Below are 16155 nucleotides of genomic sequence, written 5' to 3' on the forward strand. Positions count from 1 at the left end.
TTCCTTTCTTTCTGCCTTCTGCTCTCTCTTTTTTTCTTTTAATAGCTCTTTGAAGTTTTTCCTTTCTATTTTCTTCCTCCCTCTCCTTCTTTTTGCTTTTCTTTTTTTACTTCTTTTCTACTCATCCCTCCCTCTTTGGCTGTCCACTTACATACTGGAAAGATGAAAATATAATTAAATTTATGGGAAAATTAGTATGAATTAGTGGGAAGTGAATACCACAGAGTAATTTTTCAGTGGCATTCAAGTTAACTTTGATTGCTTAGGGTATCTAATCACAAAATGTTGCCTGGTATTTGTTGCCAAAGTTATAATGCTCTGTCTTAACAAATCATTGTTTATCTAAAAATGTTTTTTTTTTCTAAAAATGTTTTTAATATAAAAGTTCTCTAACGGTGTTTAAATGTTTTCCTGTGGTCTTGTATTATTCATTTGTTACATTATAAACTTTTAAAAAATATATTTGACAGTCTGTGAATTATTACTAATTCCAAATTAGTGGCATCAGTAAATTTATTATTAAACATTGATTCCTCTTGTGAGTGAATGGAGTCCTCCTCTTCCTTTATATTTTCCTATGTTACAGGACAAGATCCCACTAGTATACTATAAAACCAAGTAAATAAAAGAGTGTATTCTAAAGCAACTATATTCTTTAAAAACATGTATGTCATTTGTTCTGTTTCAGTTTAGAAACTATTTCTATTCTTTTAATTTTTTAATATGTAGTCCTTTGAAGCACTATGTTTGTATATCCTTTGGATAATTAGAACATAAAATCTTGGATGATTTGGAATGAGGAAGACTTGTAAAAACTTCACTAAATATAATTGCAATTTTGAAGAATATATATCTTTAAAATATACATTATATAATAGACTGGCTTTGACATGAGCAGTTATTCATAGCATTAAAGAAAAAACAGAGAAGAAATGTGTGGGAAATATCAGAAAGGGAGACAGAACATAAAGACTCCTAACTCTGGGAAACAAACTAGGGGTGGTGGATGGGGAGGAGGGCGGGGAGTGGGGTGAATGGGTGACGGGCACTGAGGGAGACACTTGACGGGATGAGCACTGGGTGTTATTCTGTATGTTGGTAAATTGAACACCAATAAAAAATTAATTTATTAAAAAAAAAACAGCTGAAGCCCTTTTACAATCATATAAACAACCAGATTTTTGAAGACTTATAAATGATAAATGTATCAACAAATAAAGCCCATACTCATTTTCTAAAAAAAAAACAGGAAAGGACAGCTCAGATTTACATTTATACCAGATTGAGCCAAGGCCTGATTAAACTAGTGTTTCTTGTTCAGGTTTCAAAAATACTTGGATCTTTGACACACTTAAAAAGGCAGTGTCTTCAATATGCTTTTTCTCTTAATTAAAGTTGTAGACATGGTTCATTCATAGGCATGTTACTTTGCTTTACTTATGTAATAGTGAATTGTTTTGTGGCAAGATTATTGTTAACCTGGCAGCTAATGAAAGCTGAAGTATATTGTAACAAAAATAAACAAGTTCAGGTTAAGAGAATATAAACATAGTAAAATCTTGTGATGAAACCAGAGCCTCCAGTTTTAACAAACATGTTACAACAGGAGAAGTGAATGTATTGAAGTTCACTTAAACAAGATGTGGATAATATCATTCATGGAAATTGAAGGCTTATTTTGTAGCAATGAGGCCTATAAATTGTGAAAGTGGCAAGCAAAGAATATTGCTTAAATCAGTTAGATCCAAGCAATAGTTGGATAAAAGGTGGTAGTCCATTGGCTCATAGTTCACTGCCACTTCTCTTTTTCCTCCATTCCTTCCATTTGATAATTAACTTTTCATTTGTTGCATTATTTCTGGCATACTACAGTGAGCTGTCTCATAGGTAAGGGAATTACAAGGAGGAGAAAATAAACTTTAGAATGTAAAAGTCAAATTCTGTACTTGTTAGTTCTCATTTAAAAAGAAGGAAGTAGATTGGTGATAGATCTTCGATCTTCAAGAGTGTGCATCTAAGAAAGAGGAGAAAGAAACTAATATTTATCCAGAACCCAGTATGTGCCAGCCTTCTGCTTGATGCTTTATTATTTTTTTTTTAATTTTTATTTATTTATGATAGTCACAGAGAGAGAGAGAGAGAGGCAGAGACACAGGCAGAGGGAGAAGCAGGCTCCATGCACCGGGAGCCTGATGTGGGATTCGATCCTGGGTCTCCAGGATCGCGCCCTGGGCCAAAGGCAGGCGCCAAACCGCTGCGCCACCCAGGGATCCCTGCTTGATGCTTTATTGTGAGAGATGTATATTTAACTGGGATGAATAATTCTTGTAGTATGTTACATTACATCCTTTGGATGGATATTCATCAGTATTAGGTCAAGAGTTATTTATTACCATTTCCAATTTTCTTACCTATATTGTCATGAAATTAGAGGAAAATTTCCAAGAGCTTTTGGGAAATTGAAGGTGGGACTTTCCCGTTCTATCAGATATAAATAATACCATAGGACAAACCATACCATTTGAGAGAAACCACTAACTTTTCTCTTTAATTAATTGCATTAACTTAATAATGTAGTGATCATTGATTAATAGAATAACATGAAAAATATGAGTAGGTCATAACATGTAAAAGGGGAATAAACTGACTTGCTTTCCTTTGTTAATCCATTTGTTAGCAAGTAGTTGTCAGTATACTGCATGTACTGCACATATAGCTTTCTTTTGTTAACTTTACTTCAAAAACCAGTGATAAGTTTGATAGGTTTTACTGAAATCTATCTTTATCCAAATGCTGGGAAAGGAAATTGAATGGGTCTGAAAGATAATTCCTTGTAAGTTTCATCACTGTTACTTTCAAACAAATAACATTCACTAATATTGTATAAATAGTAAACAAAATACCAATAAGCCCCTGTTTCAAATTATTAAATATATTAAGTAGAAACACAAAATTAAGTGTTTTCCAAATAGGTTTATCATTAGCAATGAGGAAAGCTGCTGTTGCCTGAGAGTACCCTCCTTCCCCCATTTAGATTTTGGTAAAGTTAGGAATTTGTTAAAATGATGTAAAGCATAACTCATACCACAACTTGTCTTTGCAAGAATTCTTATATATTTGGTGACAAATAATGTATTCTCATACAGGAGTTGGCAAACAGTGGCTCTGTGAGTCTATTTTTGTACCACTGTTTTTGTACCACCACTTAGAATGATCTTTTAAAGGGCTGTTAAAAAGAAGAAAAAAAAAAAAAGAATATGCAGCAAAAATCGTATGTGGCCTTAAAAGCCTAATATATTTACCATCTGGTTCTTTGCAGAAAAAGTTTCCCAACTCTAAAATATAAATACATAACATAAAAGCCTGAAGTTCTGGTTCCAGGTGATACGGTGTAATCATATGACAACTTGTCTCTTGCACTGAATGCAGCTGTTATAAAACATGGACAGAATGCATGGAGTAGCTATTTGAAGACCCCGAAAAGTAAATAGTAGCAGGCGAATTAGGGAAGACCAGAATTTGAAGTACCACCACTCACTCACCACTGGTGATGAGTTTGCCATTTTTCTCCTTGTCTTGTCACATGAACTACTCTCACCATAAGTCTAAAACTGGAAAGCGGACATTGATGCAGGCGGAGAGTTTCACGAGAAGCCTTTTACTTCAGGCTTGATAAGTAGAGAACATGGATCCTAGTGGGGACAATTGGTGCAGAAAATTGGTACAAGTATCTAAAATTTGAGAACAGAGAGCCTTCCTCTCTGACTGGAGGATCTATGATCACAAGAAGATGGGTGTGCACACTGTCTTTGCTTCTTTTCTCTCTCTGTCTTGTCTGTTGGCAACCAATGCAGGAACAGTTACAGAGAGTAAGTGGCAAAATGGGGTAAATAAAGCCCCAGCTATCTAGCCAGGGTTCCGAAAGGAGAGTCTTAGGGAATCAGAAGGTACTAGGAAGATCAAGGAGAGGGGGGAAACTAGAAAAGGGACCTCATAAAAATTATTTATGAATTACTAGAGATGGACAGAGGAAAGAAAGAACTTGAAGCTAGATCATAGGAATTATCCAATCTGAAAAACAAAGACAAAATCTAGGGAAAAGTAAGAAAGGCTTAGGGTCCTATAGGCCAATACAAAGATCTAACCTTTTCCCCGAAAGAGAAGAAGCCTAGGGAGGGGCTTGAGCTCATGACCCTAAAATCAAGACCTGAGCTGAGATCAGAGTTGGATGCTTAACCGATTGAGCCATCCAGGCACCCCTAAAATTGAAACATTTAAAGTGAAATCAAAACTTATATTCATACAAATATCTGAATACATGTTTATAGAAATTATATTGATAATCATCAAAAGCTAGAAGAAACTCAGTTGTCCTTCTATATGTGAATGGATTAAAAAACCCCATCTGGTATATCATGCAATGGAATACTACTCAGGGATAAAAAGGGCATGAACTACCTATAGAACAACTTTAGAGAATCTCAAAAGGTTACATTCTATAACCCAAGTGAAAGTACTCAGAAGGTTACATACTGACACCAAAAGCACAGGCAATGAAAGAGATAAATGGGACTTCATCAAAATTTAAAACTGTGCATCTAAGATTACTATCAGCAGAGTAAAAAGGCAACCAACTGAATGGCAGAAAATATCTGCAAATCATATATATGGTAAGAGACTTGTATCTAGAATATATGAAGAACTCTTACACAGTAGTCTTCCCCACCCCCGCTTATCTGTGGTTTCCCTTTTCACAGTTTCAGTTCCCCACAGTCAACTGCTATCTGGAAGTAGACAGTCCTCCTGATGCATTGTCAGGAGGTCAGTAACAGTCTGACGCTACATCACAATGCCTGTGTCACTTACCTCACTTCATCTCACCATGTAGGCATTTTTTTAAAAGATTTATTTATTTATTTGGGGGGGGGGGCGTGGGGAAGAGCTAAGGGAGAGGGAGAGACAGAATCTCAAGCAGACTTCCTGCTGAGCTTGGAGCCCCGCACAGGACTTGATCCCACCACCCCAAGATCATAACCTGAGCTGAAATCAAGAGTTGGGCACTTAACTGAGCCACCTAGGTGCCCCACCGTGTAGGCATTTTACCATCTCACATCATCACAAGAAATGTGAGCATAGTAGAGTAAGATATTTTGAAAGACAGAGAGGGAGGCCACATTCACATAAGTTTTATTACTATAGTGTGTTGTTATAATTTTTCTGTTTTATTATTCATTTCTTACTGTGCCTAATTTATAAGTTAAACTTTATCATAGATATGTATAAAAACATAGTATAGAGGTTTGGTACTATCTGCAGTTTCAGGCATCCACTGGGGGTCTTGGAACCTATCTTCCATTGATAAGGGGGGACCACTCTAACTCAATAATAAAATTATAAATAATTCAAAAAATGAGCAAAGGAGTGGCACCTGGGTGGCTCAGTGGTTGAGCATCTGCCTTTGGCTTAGGGCATGATCCCGGGGTCCTGGGATCAAGTCCTGCTTCAGGATCCTCACAGGGAGCCTACTTCTCCCTCTGCCTATGTCTCTGCCCCTCTCTCTCTGTCTCTCTCATGAATAAATAAAATCTTTTAAAAACTATATTAAAAAATGAGCAAAGGGTCTGAATACACATTTCTCCAAATAAGATATACAAATGGCCAATAAAGACATGAAAAGAGGCTGAGCATCATTAGCCAACAGGAAAATGCAAATTAAAACCAAAATGAGATACTGCTTCATACTTACAGGGCTGTCTGTTATCAAAAATACCCAAAAGTAAGTGTTGGTGAGGATACAAAGAAATTGGGACCCTGTGCGTTGGTGGTGGGGATGTAAAATGGTGCGGTTGGTGTGGGAAATGACATGACAGTTCCTCAAAAAATTAAACATACAGCTACCGTAGATCCATAGATTGTAGTCATAGTTAATATACCCAAAAGAATTGAAAGCAGGAACTCAAACAGATGTGTGTACAGCCATGTTCATTGCAGCATTATTCAAATAGCCAAAAGGTGGAAGCAACCCAAGTGTCCAAGACAGATGAATGGATAAACAAAATGCATATTCAAGCGTACTTTGGAGATATTGCAGGTTCAGTTCTAGACCACTGCAATAAGTAAATATTACAATCAAGTGAGTCAAATGAATTTTTTTGGTTTCCTACTGCATATAAAAGTTATGTTTATATTATACTGTAGTCCGTTAAAGTGTGAGATAGTATTATGTCTAAAAGAACAATATATGTGCCTTAATTAAAAATTACTTTATTGGGGATCCCTGGGTGGCTCAACGGTTTAGCGCCTGCCTTCGGCCAGGGGCATGATCCTGGAGTCCCGGGATCGGGTCCCGCGTCAGGCTCCCTGCGTGGGGCCTGCTTCTCCCTCTGCCTGTGTCTCTGCCTCTCTCTCTGTGTCTCTCATGAATGAATAAATAAAATCTTAAAAAAAAAATTACTTTATTGCTAAGAAATCCCAACCATCATCTGAGCTTTCAGGGATTTGTAATCTTATTGCTGATGGAGTGATAGAGGGTCTTGCCTTCCTGTTGATGGCTGCTGATTGATCAGGGCAGTGGTTGCTAAAGGTTAGGTGGCTGTGGAAATTCTTATTTTAAATTCTTAAAATAAGTCAACAATGAAGTTGGATTGTTGCAATTGACTCCATAACAAATATAATAATGAAAAGGTTTGAAATATTGTGAGAATTACCAAAATATGACAGACATGAATTGAACAAATGCTGTTGGAAAAATGGTGCCAGCAGACTTGTTCGACATAAGGTTGTCACAGAACTTCAATTTGTGAAAAATGCAGTATCTGTAAAATACAATAAAGTGAAGTTCAAGAAAATGAGGTATGCTAGCTATATATACAATGGAATATTATTCAGTCTTAAAAAGGAAGGAAATTCTTACACATATATATAACACGTATGAACCTTGAAGACATTATGGTGAATGAAGTAAACCAATTGACAAAGGATACTCTATGATTCCACTTATTTGAGGTACCTAGAGCAGTCATATTCATAGAGACAGTGGAATGGTGGTTTCCAGGGGCTGGAGGAACAGGAGAATGAGGAATTAGTGTTAAATGGGTACAGAGTTTTAGATGAGGAAGACGGAAAAGGTTTTTGAGATGGATGGTGGTGAGAGTTGCACAACAATGAGAGTATACTTAATGCCACTGAACCACATACTTCAAAACAGTTAAAATGGTATATTTTATGCTATGTAAATTTTACCACAGTTTTAAACAATCACAAAGGGAAGAAAAGTTATGCCCTGTTACTCCATTTGTATGACATTTTTGAGAAGACAACACTTTAGTCACATATCAGGAGTTGCCAGGGTTAGGAGTGGCAGAGAGAGATCACGTGAGAAAGTTCTTTTGGTTATTTATTATGTATTGTGGTGATGGTTCCTCAAATGTATGTGTGAGTTAGAATTCATGGAACTGTAAACCTATAAAAGGTCAATTTTTAATCTTGAAAATATAATTGCATTTTAATCTGTCTTTAATCCTGAAAATATAATTAAAAAGCATATCAGCTGTAACAAAATAATTAGCCTGTTGGGGCTGTGGTGGTGGTGAAGGTGGGGATTTTGCTTTTCCCTCCACTATCACTATGAATGAGTCTCATTTCAAAAAAATGTGAAGACAGAAAGTATGCCCTATAATTTGTAGCATCATAAAGGACTGCTTTTGTAATTTTAAATACTAAACTGAAACTAATTTTTTTATTAACAAGTATGTAATAAAATATTTAAAAAATGTTAAATAGCATAAGAATATAAAATTCATACAAGGGTTGCCCTTGGTTACATTTTAGTATTTTTATTACTGCTGTCTCTATGCTTGTAGTTTTTGTTTATGTAATTGCTATCATACTATAAATTAACTTTATATTTTCTTTTTCTTAAATACTGTTTCTTGAATACTTTTCGAATTATTAAAATTCTTGCAAGATACCATTTTAATAGCTATATTATAATGTCATGTAGGTATATCATAATTTATTCAAACTTGATCCTTTTCTTGGGCATTTAGACTGTGATATCTCTCATTATTATATATATCATTCCTGTGAACATAAATTCACATCTTTCATGGGTACAGAAATACAGTCTGTGTATAAAAGTCTGAATTTAGTGCGATACAAACACAGAGTAGTTTTCTCCGTTCTGATTCTAGCTGTGCCATGTGTACGATTTCCTTTCTTTGTTTCCTTCTCTGACATGTTAGATAGATCTCATAATTCGAGTGACTCTCAGTAATTAAAAGTGCAATCTGATTCAGTTCAGAACTCTAATCTCATATGCAGAACTTTCCCTTGCTCAGTTTGGAACCAGGCTTTTATGGCTCATGTGATCTGAAGTGAGGAGGGCTTCATTAAGTTTTCACTCACACCTCCTCCCACTCTGGAACTTAGAGTGCTACAATGACTTGATTCAGTTCTGAAATACCTTGTCCCAATCACCTTTGCAGACCTGATGAAGGGAATAAGGGATAGAAGGCACAGGCCTCTGCTTACCTATGTATATTTCTTGTCTCCACTTTGATTATTGCTACATCTCTGGCAACCCTTAGTGTTTTGGTGTCCTTCATAGCATGTGTTTAGCCAGCTAGTCTCCCCTTTGCTAGGTGCCCCCTCTCTCCAAGACTTCTTGGAGCTTTGCCTCCTTATTTGGCCTGCTTCTACTTAGGTGGATGTTGATTATAATAGGACTTTTTTGGCGCCTTTAATTGCTGGTTATCTTTCTTTAGAATATAGGGTACTGGGCAGCCCCGGTGGCGCAGTGGTTTAGCGCCGCCTGCAGCCCGGGGTGTGATTCTGGAGACTCTGGATCGAGTCTCGCATCGGGTTCCCTGCATGGAGCCTGCTTCTCCCTCTGCCTGTGTCTCTGCCCCTCTCTCTCTCTCTCTCTCTCTCTCTCCTTTGTGTGTCTCTATGAATAAATAAATATTTTTAAAAAAATCTGTTAAGAATATAGGGTACTTGTAGTATGCCTTTTTTTGTTTCAGATTTATCACCTGATCTGAAAGTCCTGAAGAAACTTCCAGAAAAGCCCCATACAACATCTTCTAAACAAATATCTAGGGCACCTGAGTGGCTCCATGTTTGAGCCTCTGCCTTTGGCTCAGGTCATGATCCTGGGATCCTGGGATTGAGTCCCATGTCGAGCTCCCTGCGGGAAGCCTGCTTCTCCCTCTGTCTATGTCTCTGCCTCTCTCTGTGTCTCATGCAGAAATAAATAAAATCTAAAAAAAAAAAATAAAAATAAAAATAAAAGAATTTAAACACATATCCAAGCTTTGGACAGTTGTTAAAGCAGTCGCTAAGCATTTTTCCTACTGTTACTTTAAATGGCAATGCAATTCTTAGCCTGACAAAACATTTTTTTGCTTCATCTGCATAGTAGATAGTTAGTTAGAAATGTCTCAGCATCTGACAAAGCTTTCTGTTAACAAAACAAAATCTTTTTTGATCTAGCAAAAATTAATGGCTCTTTTTGCCCATTCACGTCTTTAAACATCATCCTTCAGTCTGTCTTCCATACCAGGGGTCTGCAAACTGGTCTGTGGGCCATTTCTAGTTCTTCACTTGTTTTCGTAAGGCAAATTTCACTGGAACACAGTTGGACTCATTTGTTCATGTATTGTCTATGGCTTCCTTCTTGCTAAAGAGTGGAGTTGAATAGTTGCAACACAGACTGTTTAGCCTGCAGAACCCAAAATATTTGTTATCTGACCATTTATAGAGAAAGTATAACAACTCCTGTTTTACACCCATCCTGTAGAATTCTTTCTAAAATCCACTCAGATATACCATTTGTCTGCTGAGAAAAATTAAACATTAAATAGTTTCTCACAGCTTCGCAGTTCCAAAAAAAAAAAATATTTAGCCTTACATTTCAATCTTTTCGTGGTCTCCAATCCCTGTGTCAGGTTTGGACTCAGTATTTCTTCCTATTTTCGGTGATGGAGGCTAAAGTCTGGAGTTACAGATTGGCAGCTTACAGGCTAAATTTGGTCCTCATACTGCTTGGGCCCAAATAGTGGTTTTGTTTTTTTGTTTTTTGTTTTTGTTTTTTTTTTTTTTTTAAAGATTTTTTATTTTTATTTATTCATGACAGTCACAGAGAGAGAGAGAGAGGCAGAGACACAGGCAGAGGGAGAAGCAGGCTCCATGCACCGGGAGCCCGATGTGGGATTCGATCCCGGGTCTCCAGGATCGCGCCCTGGGCCAAAGGCAGGCGCCAAACCGCTGCGCCACCCAGGGATCCCATGTTTTTTTGTTTTTTTTTTAAAGATTTTATTTATTATTTATTCATGACAGAGAGAGAAAGAGAGAGAGAGAGAGAGAGAGAGGCAGAGACACAGGCAGAGGGAGAAGCAGGCTCCATGCAGGGAGCCCGACATGGGACTCGATCCCAGGACTCCAGGATCACGCCCTGGGCCGAAGGCTGCGCTAAACCACTGAGCCACCTGGGCTACCCTGTTTTGTTTTTTTTGAATCAGCATGAAAAACTAGAGGATATCACAAAGAAGTTCAGATTTCTAGTTCTTGACAAGTCAGGAATTCTGTTAACGCTGGCCTCTCATGGGCCTCAGTGCTAAGTAGCTTTCTGCCTTCCCCATGTGGAGTGGTGCTACCCACCTCTGTGCAGCCTGTGTCACACAGGTTTTGTATGCATATGCATTCACATCTGGTCCTCCTCAATCCTACGAGTTAACCTGCTCTAGCCACTGTAGGCATTTGAGTTTGCTACACAGGCCTAGATATAGTGAACTACCTTGTGTTCATCTGTTCTACCTTATTATCATATTATATCATGCTGCTCCTTCTGCCTAGAAGATCCTCATTGTCCCTCAAACCCCTTCATCCTTTAAGACTCAGTTAATCTTTAAGACTTACTTGTCACTGTCTTTGGGTAGCCTTTTCTCTCAAAGTCAATCACTTCTTCCTCTGTGCCCTTATACTACATTGTTCACATGGAGTGGCATATATGATGATGTGTTTTAGTTACCTGATTGTAAGTTCCTTGAGAGCAAGGTTTGTATCTTATTCATCTTTTGCTCCTAGTTCCCAACCTGATGATGGACAGAGTGGGAGATGAGAAAGGGTTTCTGAATTATATGGTGTTACTGTCTCTACCAAAAGTTGGCAGGTGGTAAAGGATTCATTTGACAGAAAAATTTGTATTTTTTCCCACTTAAATGCATATTTTTTCCATTAAGTATTTCACTTAGTTTCTTCTTTTCCTACTCTATAACAAACTCATTTGTGTTTTCCAGGCAACTGATAATTTATTTTTCATAAGAGCTACCAACACTTAAAAACTGTGTCCCACGTCACAAGCTAGTAAGTAGTGTAAGTGGACTTCAGATTAAGATTTCTATGCCTTTAGATCTCACTATAGCTGTTGAGCCACTCCTTCCTTACCAGGGGTATGTGCCCTTGGATAAGTTACAAAGTTTTCCAAGTCTTAGTTTCTAATGGTAAAAGAGGAATTGCAGTAGTTCCTATCTCAAAGGATTCTTGGGAGAAATGAATGAGAATATTTATGTAGTGCTAAGAACAGAGCTTGGCGCAAAGGATTTACTCAATAAATTGAGATGCTTGGGGGATCCCTGGATGGCTCAGCGGTTTAGTGCCTGCCTTTGGCCCAGGGCGTGGTCCTGGAGTCCCGGGATCAAGTCCCACATTGGGCTTCCTGCATGGAGCCTGCCTCTCTCTCTGCCTGTGTCTCTGCCTCTCTCTCTCTCTCTCTGCCTCTCATGAATAAATAAAAAAATAAAATGTTTGAAAAAAAGTCGAGATGCTCAATCAGTTATTATTATTATTATTTTCCTTAATGTATATAGGAGACACACATTATTTTCCTTTTCTTGGTTGAGACTGTTAGGAGTCATGGTGATTAAGACCACTGGCCCGTCTGCAGAAACTGTATGCTAGGCCATGCTGTATTTAATCTTAGAATATTGTGTTTGGAAGAAATTTTGGAGGTCAGATGTTCTAACAGGTGCTTTCCAAAGGAGCAGTCCTCTCCACGGTTTTCAGTTAGAGATGATCATCTACGGGCTGTCAGAACGTTTACAGTGACAGCACCTGACAACCTTAGGAAAAGGAACGTGTGATTGTTAAAAAATTGTGTGTACATACTTCACTTGTTTGCTTTAGTTTTATCCCCTGTAAAAGGTAAAAAATTAAGTCAAATACTTTTCCTACACTATAGTCCTTAGTCCTCCAAAATATTTGGAGACTCATCTTTTTTTCTAGCAGTTCTCAAAGTGTGATTATAGATCCCTGTTAACAGACACACTTTCCTCAGAAGCCTTTCTTCTCCCTTCCCCTTTCTTTTAATCAGAGAATCTTTATGAAGACCCTGAAAGCATAGACTAATTTTTGTGTGTGCCTGTGTGCAGTTTTCTGGAGTGAGATTTGATAACCTCCCAAAATTTAAGAATCATTGCCTTGGGGGGGGGGGGCGGACTAAAATGGTGGTGTAGTAGGAGGACCCTAGACTTTCCTTGTCCCTTGAACACAGCTAGATAACTATCAAATCATTCTGAATACTCAAGAAATCAACCTGAGGGCTGATAGAACAAACTGCATAGCTAAAGGGAGAGAAGAGGTCACCTCCAGGAAGGTAGGGAAGTGCCAAGATGTGGTTTGGGGGAGAAACAGATTGTGGGTGCTGCAGAGGAAGGGAGTTCTGGAGCTAAAGAGTTGTAGTATACTAAGTGAAATAAATCAGAAAAACAAATACTGTATGATTTCACTGATATGAAATTTAAGAAACATGAATGTGGGGGGGGGAAGAGAAAAGACTTTTTAAAAAAGAAAAGATTTATTTGAGAGAGCAAGAAAGAACATGAATGGGAGGGGCAAAGAGAGAGGGAGAGAAAATCTCAAGCAGACTCCTGCTGAGCTTGGAGCCCAACTCTGGGCTCAATCATACGACCCTGAAATCACAACCTAAGCTGAAACAAAGAGTTGGATGCTTAACTAACTGTGCCACCCAGATACCCCTACAGACTCTAAACTGTAGAGAATAAATTGTAGGTTGCTAGAGAGGGAGGGAGGAGTTAAATGGGTGATAGGTATTAAGGAGTGCACTTGTTGAGATGAGCGCTGGGTATTGTACGTAAGTGATGAATCACTAAATTCTACACCTGAAACTAGTATTATACCATGTTCTAACTAATGGAATTTAAATAAAAACTTGAAAGAAAATCATTGTGTTAGGTACTCATGACTACAGTTTGCTTTGCATACATCTACATCTCAAAGGGATGAAAAAATGGTCAGGAACCATTGATTTTTAGTTTTCTCATAATTGTAAAAACTAATTGAGGGCAAAGGTTAGGAATTGCATGGAAAGAGGAAAATCTGAGAGTTAAAGCAAAGAGAGACATATGCACTGAGCCTCTACCCAAAAACATCTTTGGTAAGTCTTCCATCTAGTCTGCTTAGGGAATTATTTCTGACATAATAAGGGATGTTAAGCAGAAAGGAAGATTCAGTAGTCTTTTCTTGAAACCATGTCTGCTACAGAATGAGGAATAACTATCATGTTCTGTAATGGGCAGTCATTTAACTAAACGTAAGTAGGATTGTAACTATTAGATATTCAAATGGACACATAGGCACATGTATGAATATGGTGCTTACTATAGTTCAGGGTTCACCAATCCCAGTTTTCTTTTCTGCTGTACCAAGTCTTATGCTCTGATATTGAGAATCTAACAGATAATATCATCTCAAAATGGTCTGTCCTACTTTTGTAAGACTATAAAATGTTATTGCATGAGGGCACTATAGAAGTGCAGAGTAACTGAGATATAGATAGAGAAGCCTACGAATGTTAACTTTCCTGAGTTATCTAGGTTATTGTCAGCCCAAATTCCTTTCCTATGCAAGTTTTGATAAAATTCATACATGCATACTTTTACTGGGCCATAATTAGCACAAATAGCCAATTAAATAATCACAGTTACTGCATAAACCATAAAATATATAGATTTTTTTCATAATTTTATGTAATATCTAAAAGAAAAGGTAAAATTACGTATTATGCCCATAAATATTTTAAAATTTAGTAGAGGACACAGTACTAAAAATTAGACATGCTAAAATTTGGACAAAAACATGAACTATGTTTGAAAACATTTTTAGGTATTTCAGAACTTAATGAAATCATTGAAGTTATCCTAATAATGAAAGTTGCAGAGGAAGTATTTGTTTTGTGTTTTTCAAGCATATGTTGCATATGTTTAGCATCTTGTTTTATCTTACTGTAGGCAGGATGAGTCCACAGAAGTATAGTTGAGTTTAGTATATTCAGTATATTATATAACAGTGTAGAGCGTAACTTAATAGTAAATAGTAAAAACATACGTTGGACATCTTGCTTTTTCTTGTACTTAGTACTTTCCCAAATTTAAGGTAGCAGTGGGTCTTTAACAAAGGGTGAGGGAGCTTACTAGAGCTGTGGTGGTTACTTCATTAGATAATAGAAAGAAGGACAATTTGATTAACGTAGAGAAGTACAGATGAAGGGAGACACATGCTGATCATCTTAGTTTTTGTTTTGCTTTTTAACAAAGCAAATGTAAGGTGCCTTTTCTGCCAGTGAACTACTTGGTTAGAACATATGGAGTTCTGTGGACTTAAGAAGGTGAATTAAGCATTGCTTGATATTATTTTTTTTCCTCTCACAGTTTCACTTATGGATTGGTATAACGTGAAAATGCCTCCAATAATATCCAAACCTTCTCATTTAGGATTTGGTATTGCATCATGTCCAAGTGAATGTAAAATAAATGGTGATGATAAGAATAGTTTTTTTTTCATGAGGAATTCTCTTCATGCTTACACAGCACATTTTCCACAGGGGTTTCAGAGTCACTAGAAAATAGAAAACATACTTGAACTCTTACCATGTGATTTTTTTTTTTTTTGCCATTATGCTATTATGAGTTTTTTTTTCCATTATGCTATTATGAGTTTTACATGAATTTCAAAAAATTGATTCATTTGGCAAAGTGTAAAATCCTTTAAACATCGGGATGTAATATAACTGATTTTAATTGGTATATTTTAGAAGAGTAACATGCATTAAATTTGAATGATAAACATTCCAAAGTTGTGAGCTAAGTTTTGGAGTTTTATGAATAGGGCTTGTTCACTATATATGTACTTACTATAATTTTTGTTGAATAGCAAGATATTTGTTATTGCATAGAGTGTTACCATAGCATCCTGAAAAATGTCTCTGTATCAGATATGTATGTTTGAATGTGTGGTAGTTTTATTTTGTACTCCTGAAAGCATGAATTTCTTTTTTTTTTTTTTTAAATATTTATTTATGTATGATAGTCACAGAGAGAGAGAGAGAGGCAGAGACACAGGCAGAGGGAGAAGCAGGCTCCATGCACCGGGAGCCTGATATGGGATTCGATCCCGGGTCTCCAGGATCACGCCCTGGGCCAAAGGCAGGCGCTAAACCGCTGCGCCACCCAGGGATCCTAAGCATGAATTTCTAAACATTTTCTTGGCGTCCTTTAAAAGTAAATCAACAAAGGGGATGCCTGAGTGGCTCAATCAGTTAAGCGTCTGACTTCTACTCAGTTAAGCGTCTGACTTCTACTCAGGTCATGATCTCTGGGCCTCATTTTGGACTCTGCTCTCAGTGCGGAGTCTGCTTGTCCCTCTGCACCCCTCCTTTCCCCACTCTTGCTCTCTCTATTTCACAAATAAAATCTTTAAAAAAGAAAACAAAAAGTAAAAGTAAATCAACAAAAAAAAACTTTAAGGGGATCCCTGGGTGGCTCAGTGGTTTGGCGCCTGCCTTTGGCCCAGGGCACAATCCTGGGGTCCCGGGATCAAGTCCCGCGTCAGGCTCCCGGCATGGAGCCTGCTTCTCCTCTGCCTGTGTCTCTGCCTCTCTCTCTCTCTCTCTTTCTCTATCATAAATAAATAAAATCTTAAAAAAAAAAAAAAAAAAACAAAGAAAACAAAAAAAACTTTAAGAGGAAGTATCACTAAATCCTTGGAGATAGGGATCAGGGATGGTGTATTCTGCCTCAGGAAAACACTGTCTAAAATAAATACTAGTGTAGTCACCAAGAGTTGCATTATCTTCTCATT

At 37.4% G+C, this 16155-nt stretch overlaps 1 protein-coding gene and 1 long non-coding RNA gene across 7 annotated transcripts in view; one reads left to right on the forward strand and one right to left on the reverse strand.

The window, feature by feature from the left end:
• MRPL1 (mitochondrial ribosomal protein L1) overlaps window positions 1–16155 on the forward strand; it is a 95755-nt gene that overhangs the window by 69938 nt on the left and 9662 nt on the right. The window lies entirely within an intron of this gene.
• On the reverse strand, window positions 1227–4821 carry LOC112646798 (uncharacterized). The gene is made up of 3 exons (XR_003127907.3): window positions 4710–4821; window positions 3543–3692; window positions 1227–2014 (listed from the first exon to the last, which is right to left on the reverse strand). It is a non-coding gene; the product is annotated as an uncharacterized LOC112646798 (long non-coding RNA).

Source organism: Canis lupus, chromosome 32 (genome assembly GCF_003254725.2).
Source record: "Canis lupus dingo isolate Sandy chromosome 32, ASM325472v2, whole genome shotgun sequence".
Lineage (NCBI taxonomy): Eukaryota > Metazoa > Chordata > Mammalia > Carnivora > Canidae > Canis > Canis lupus.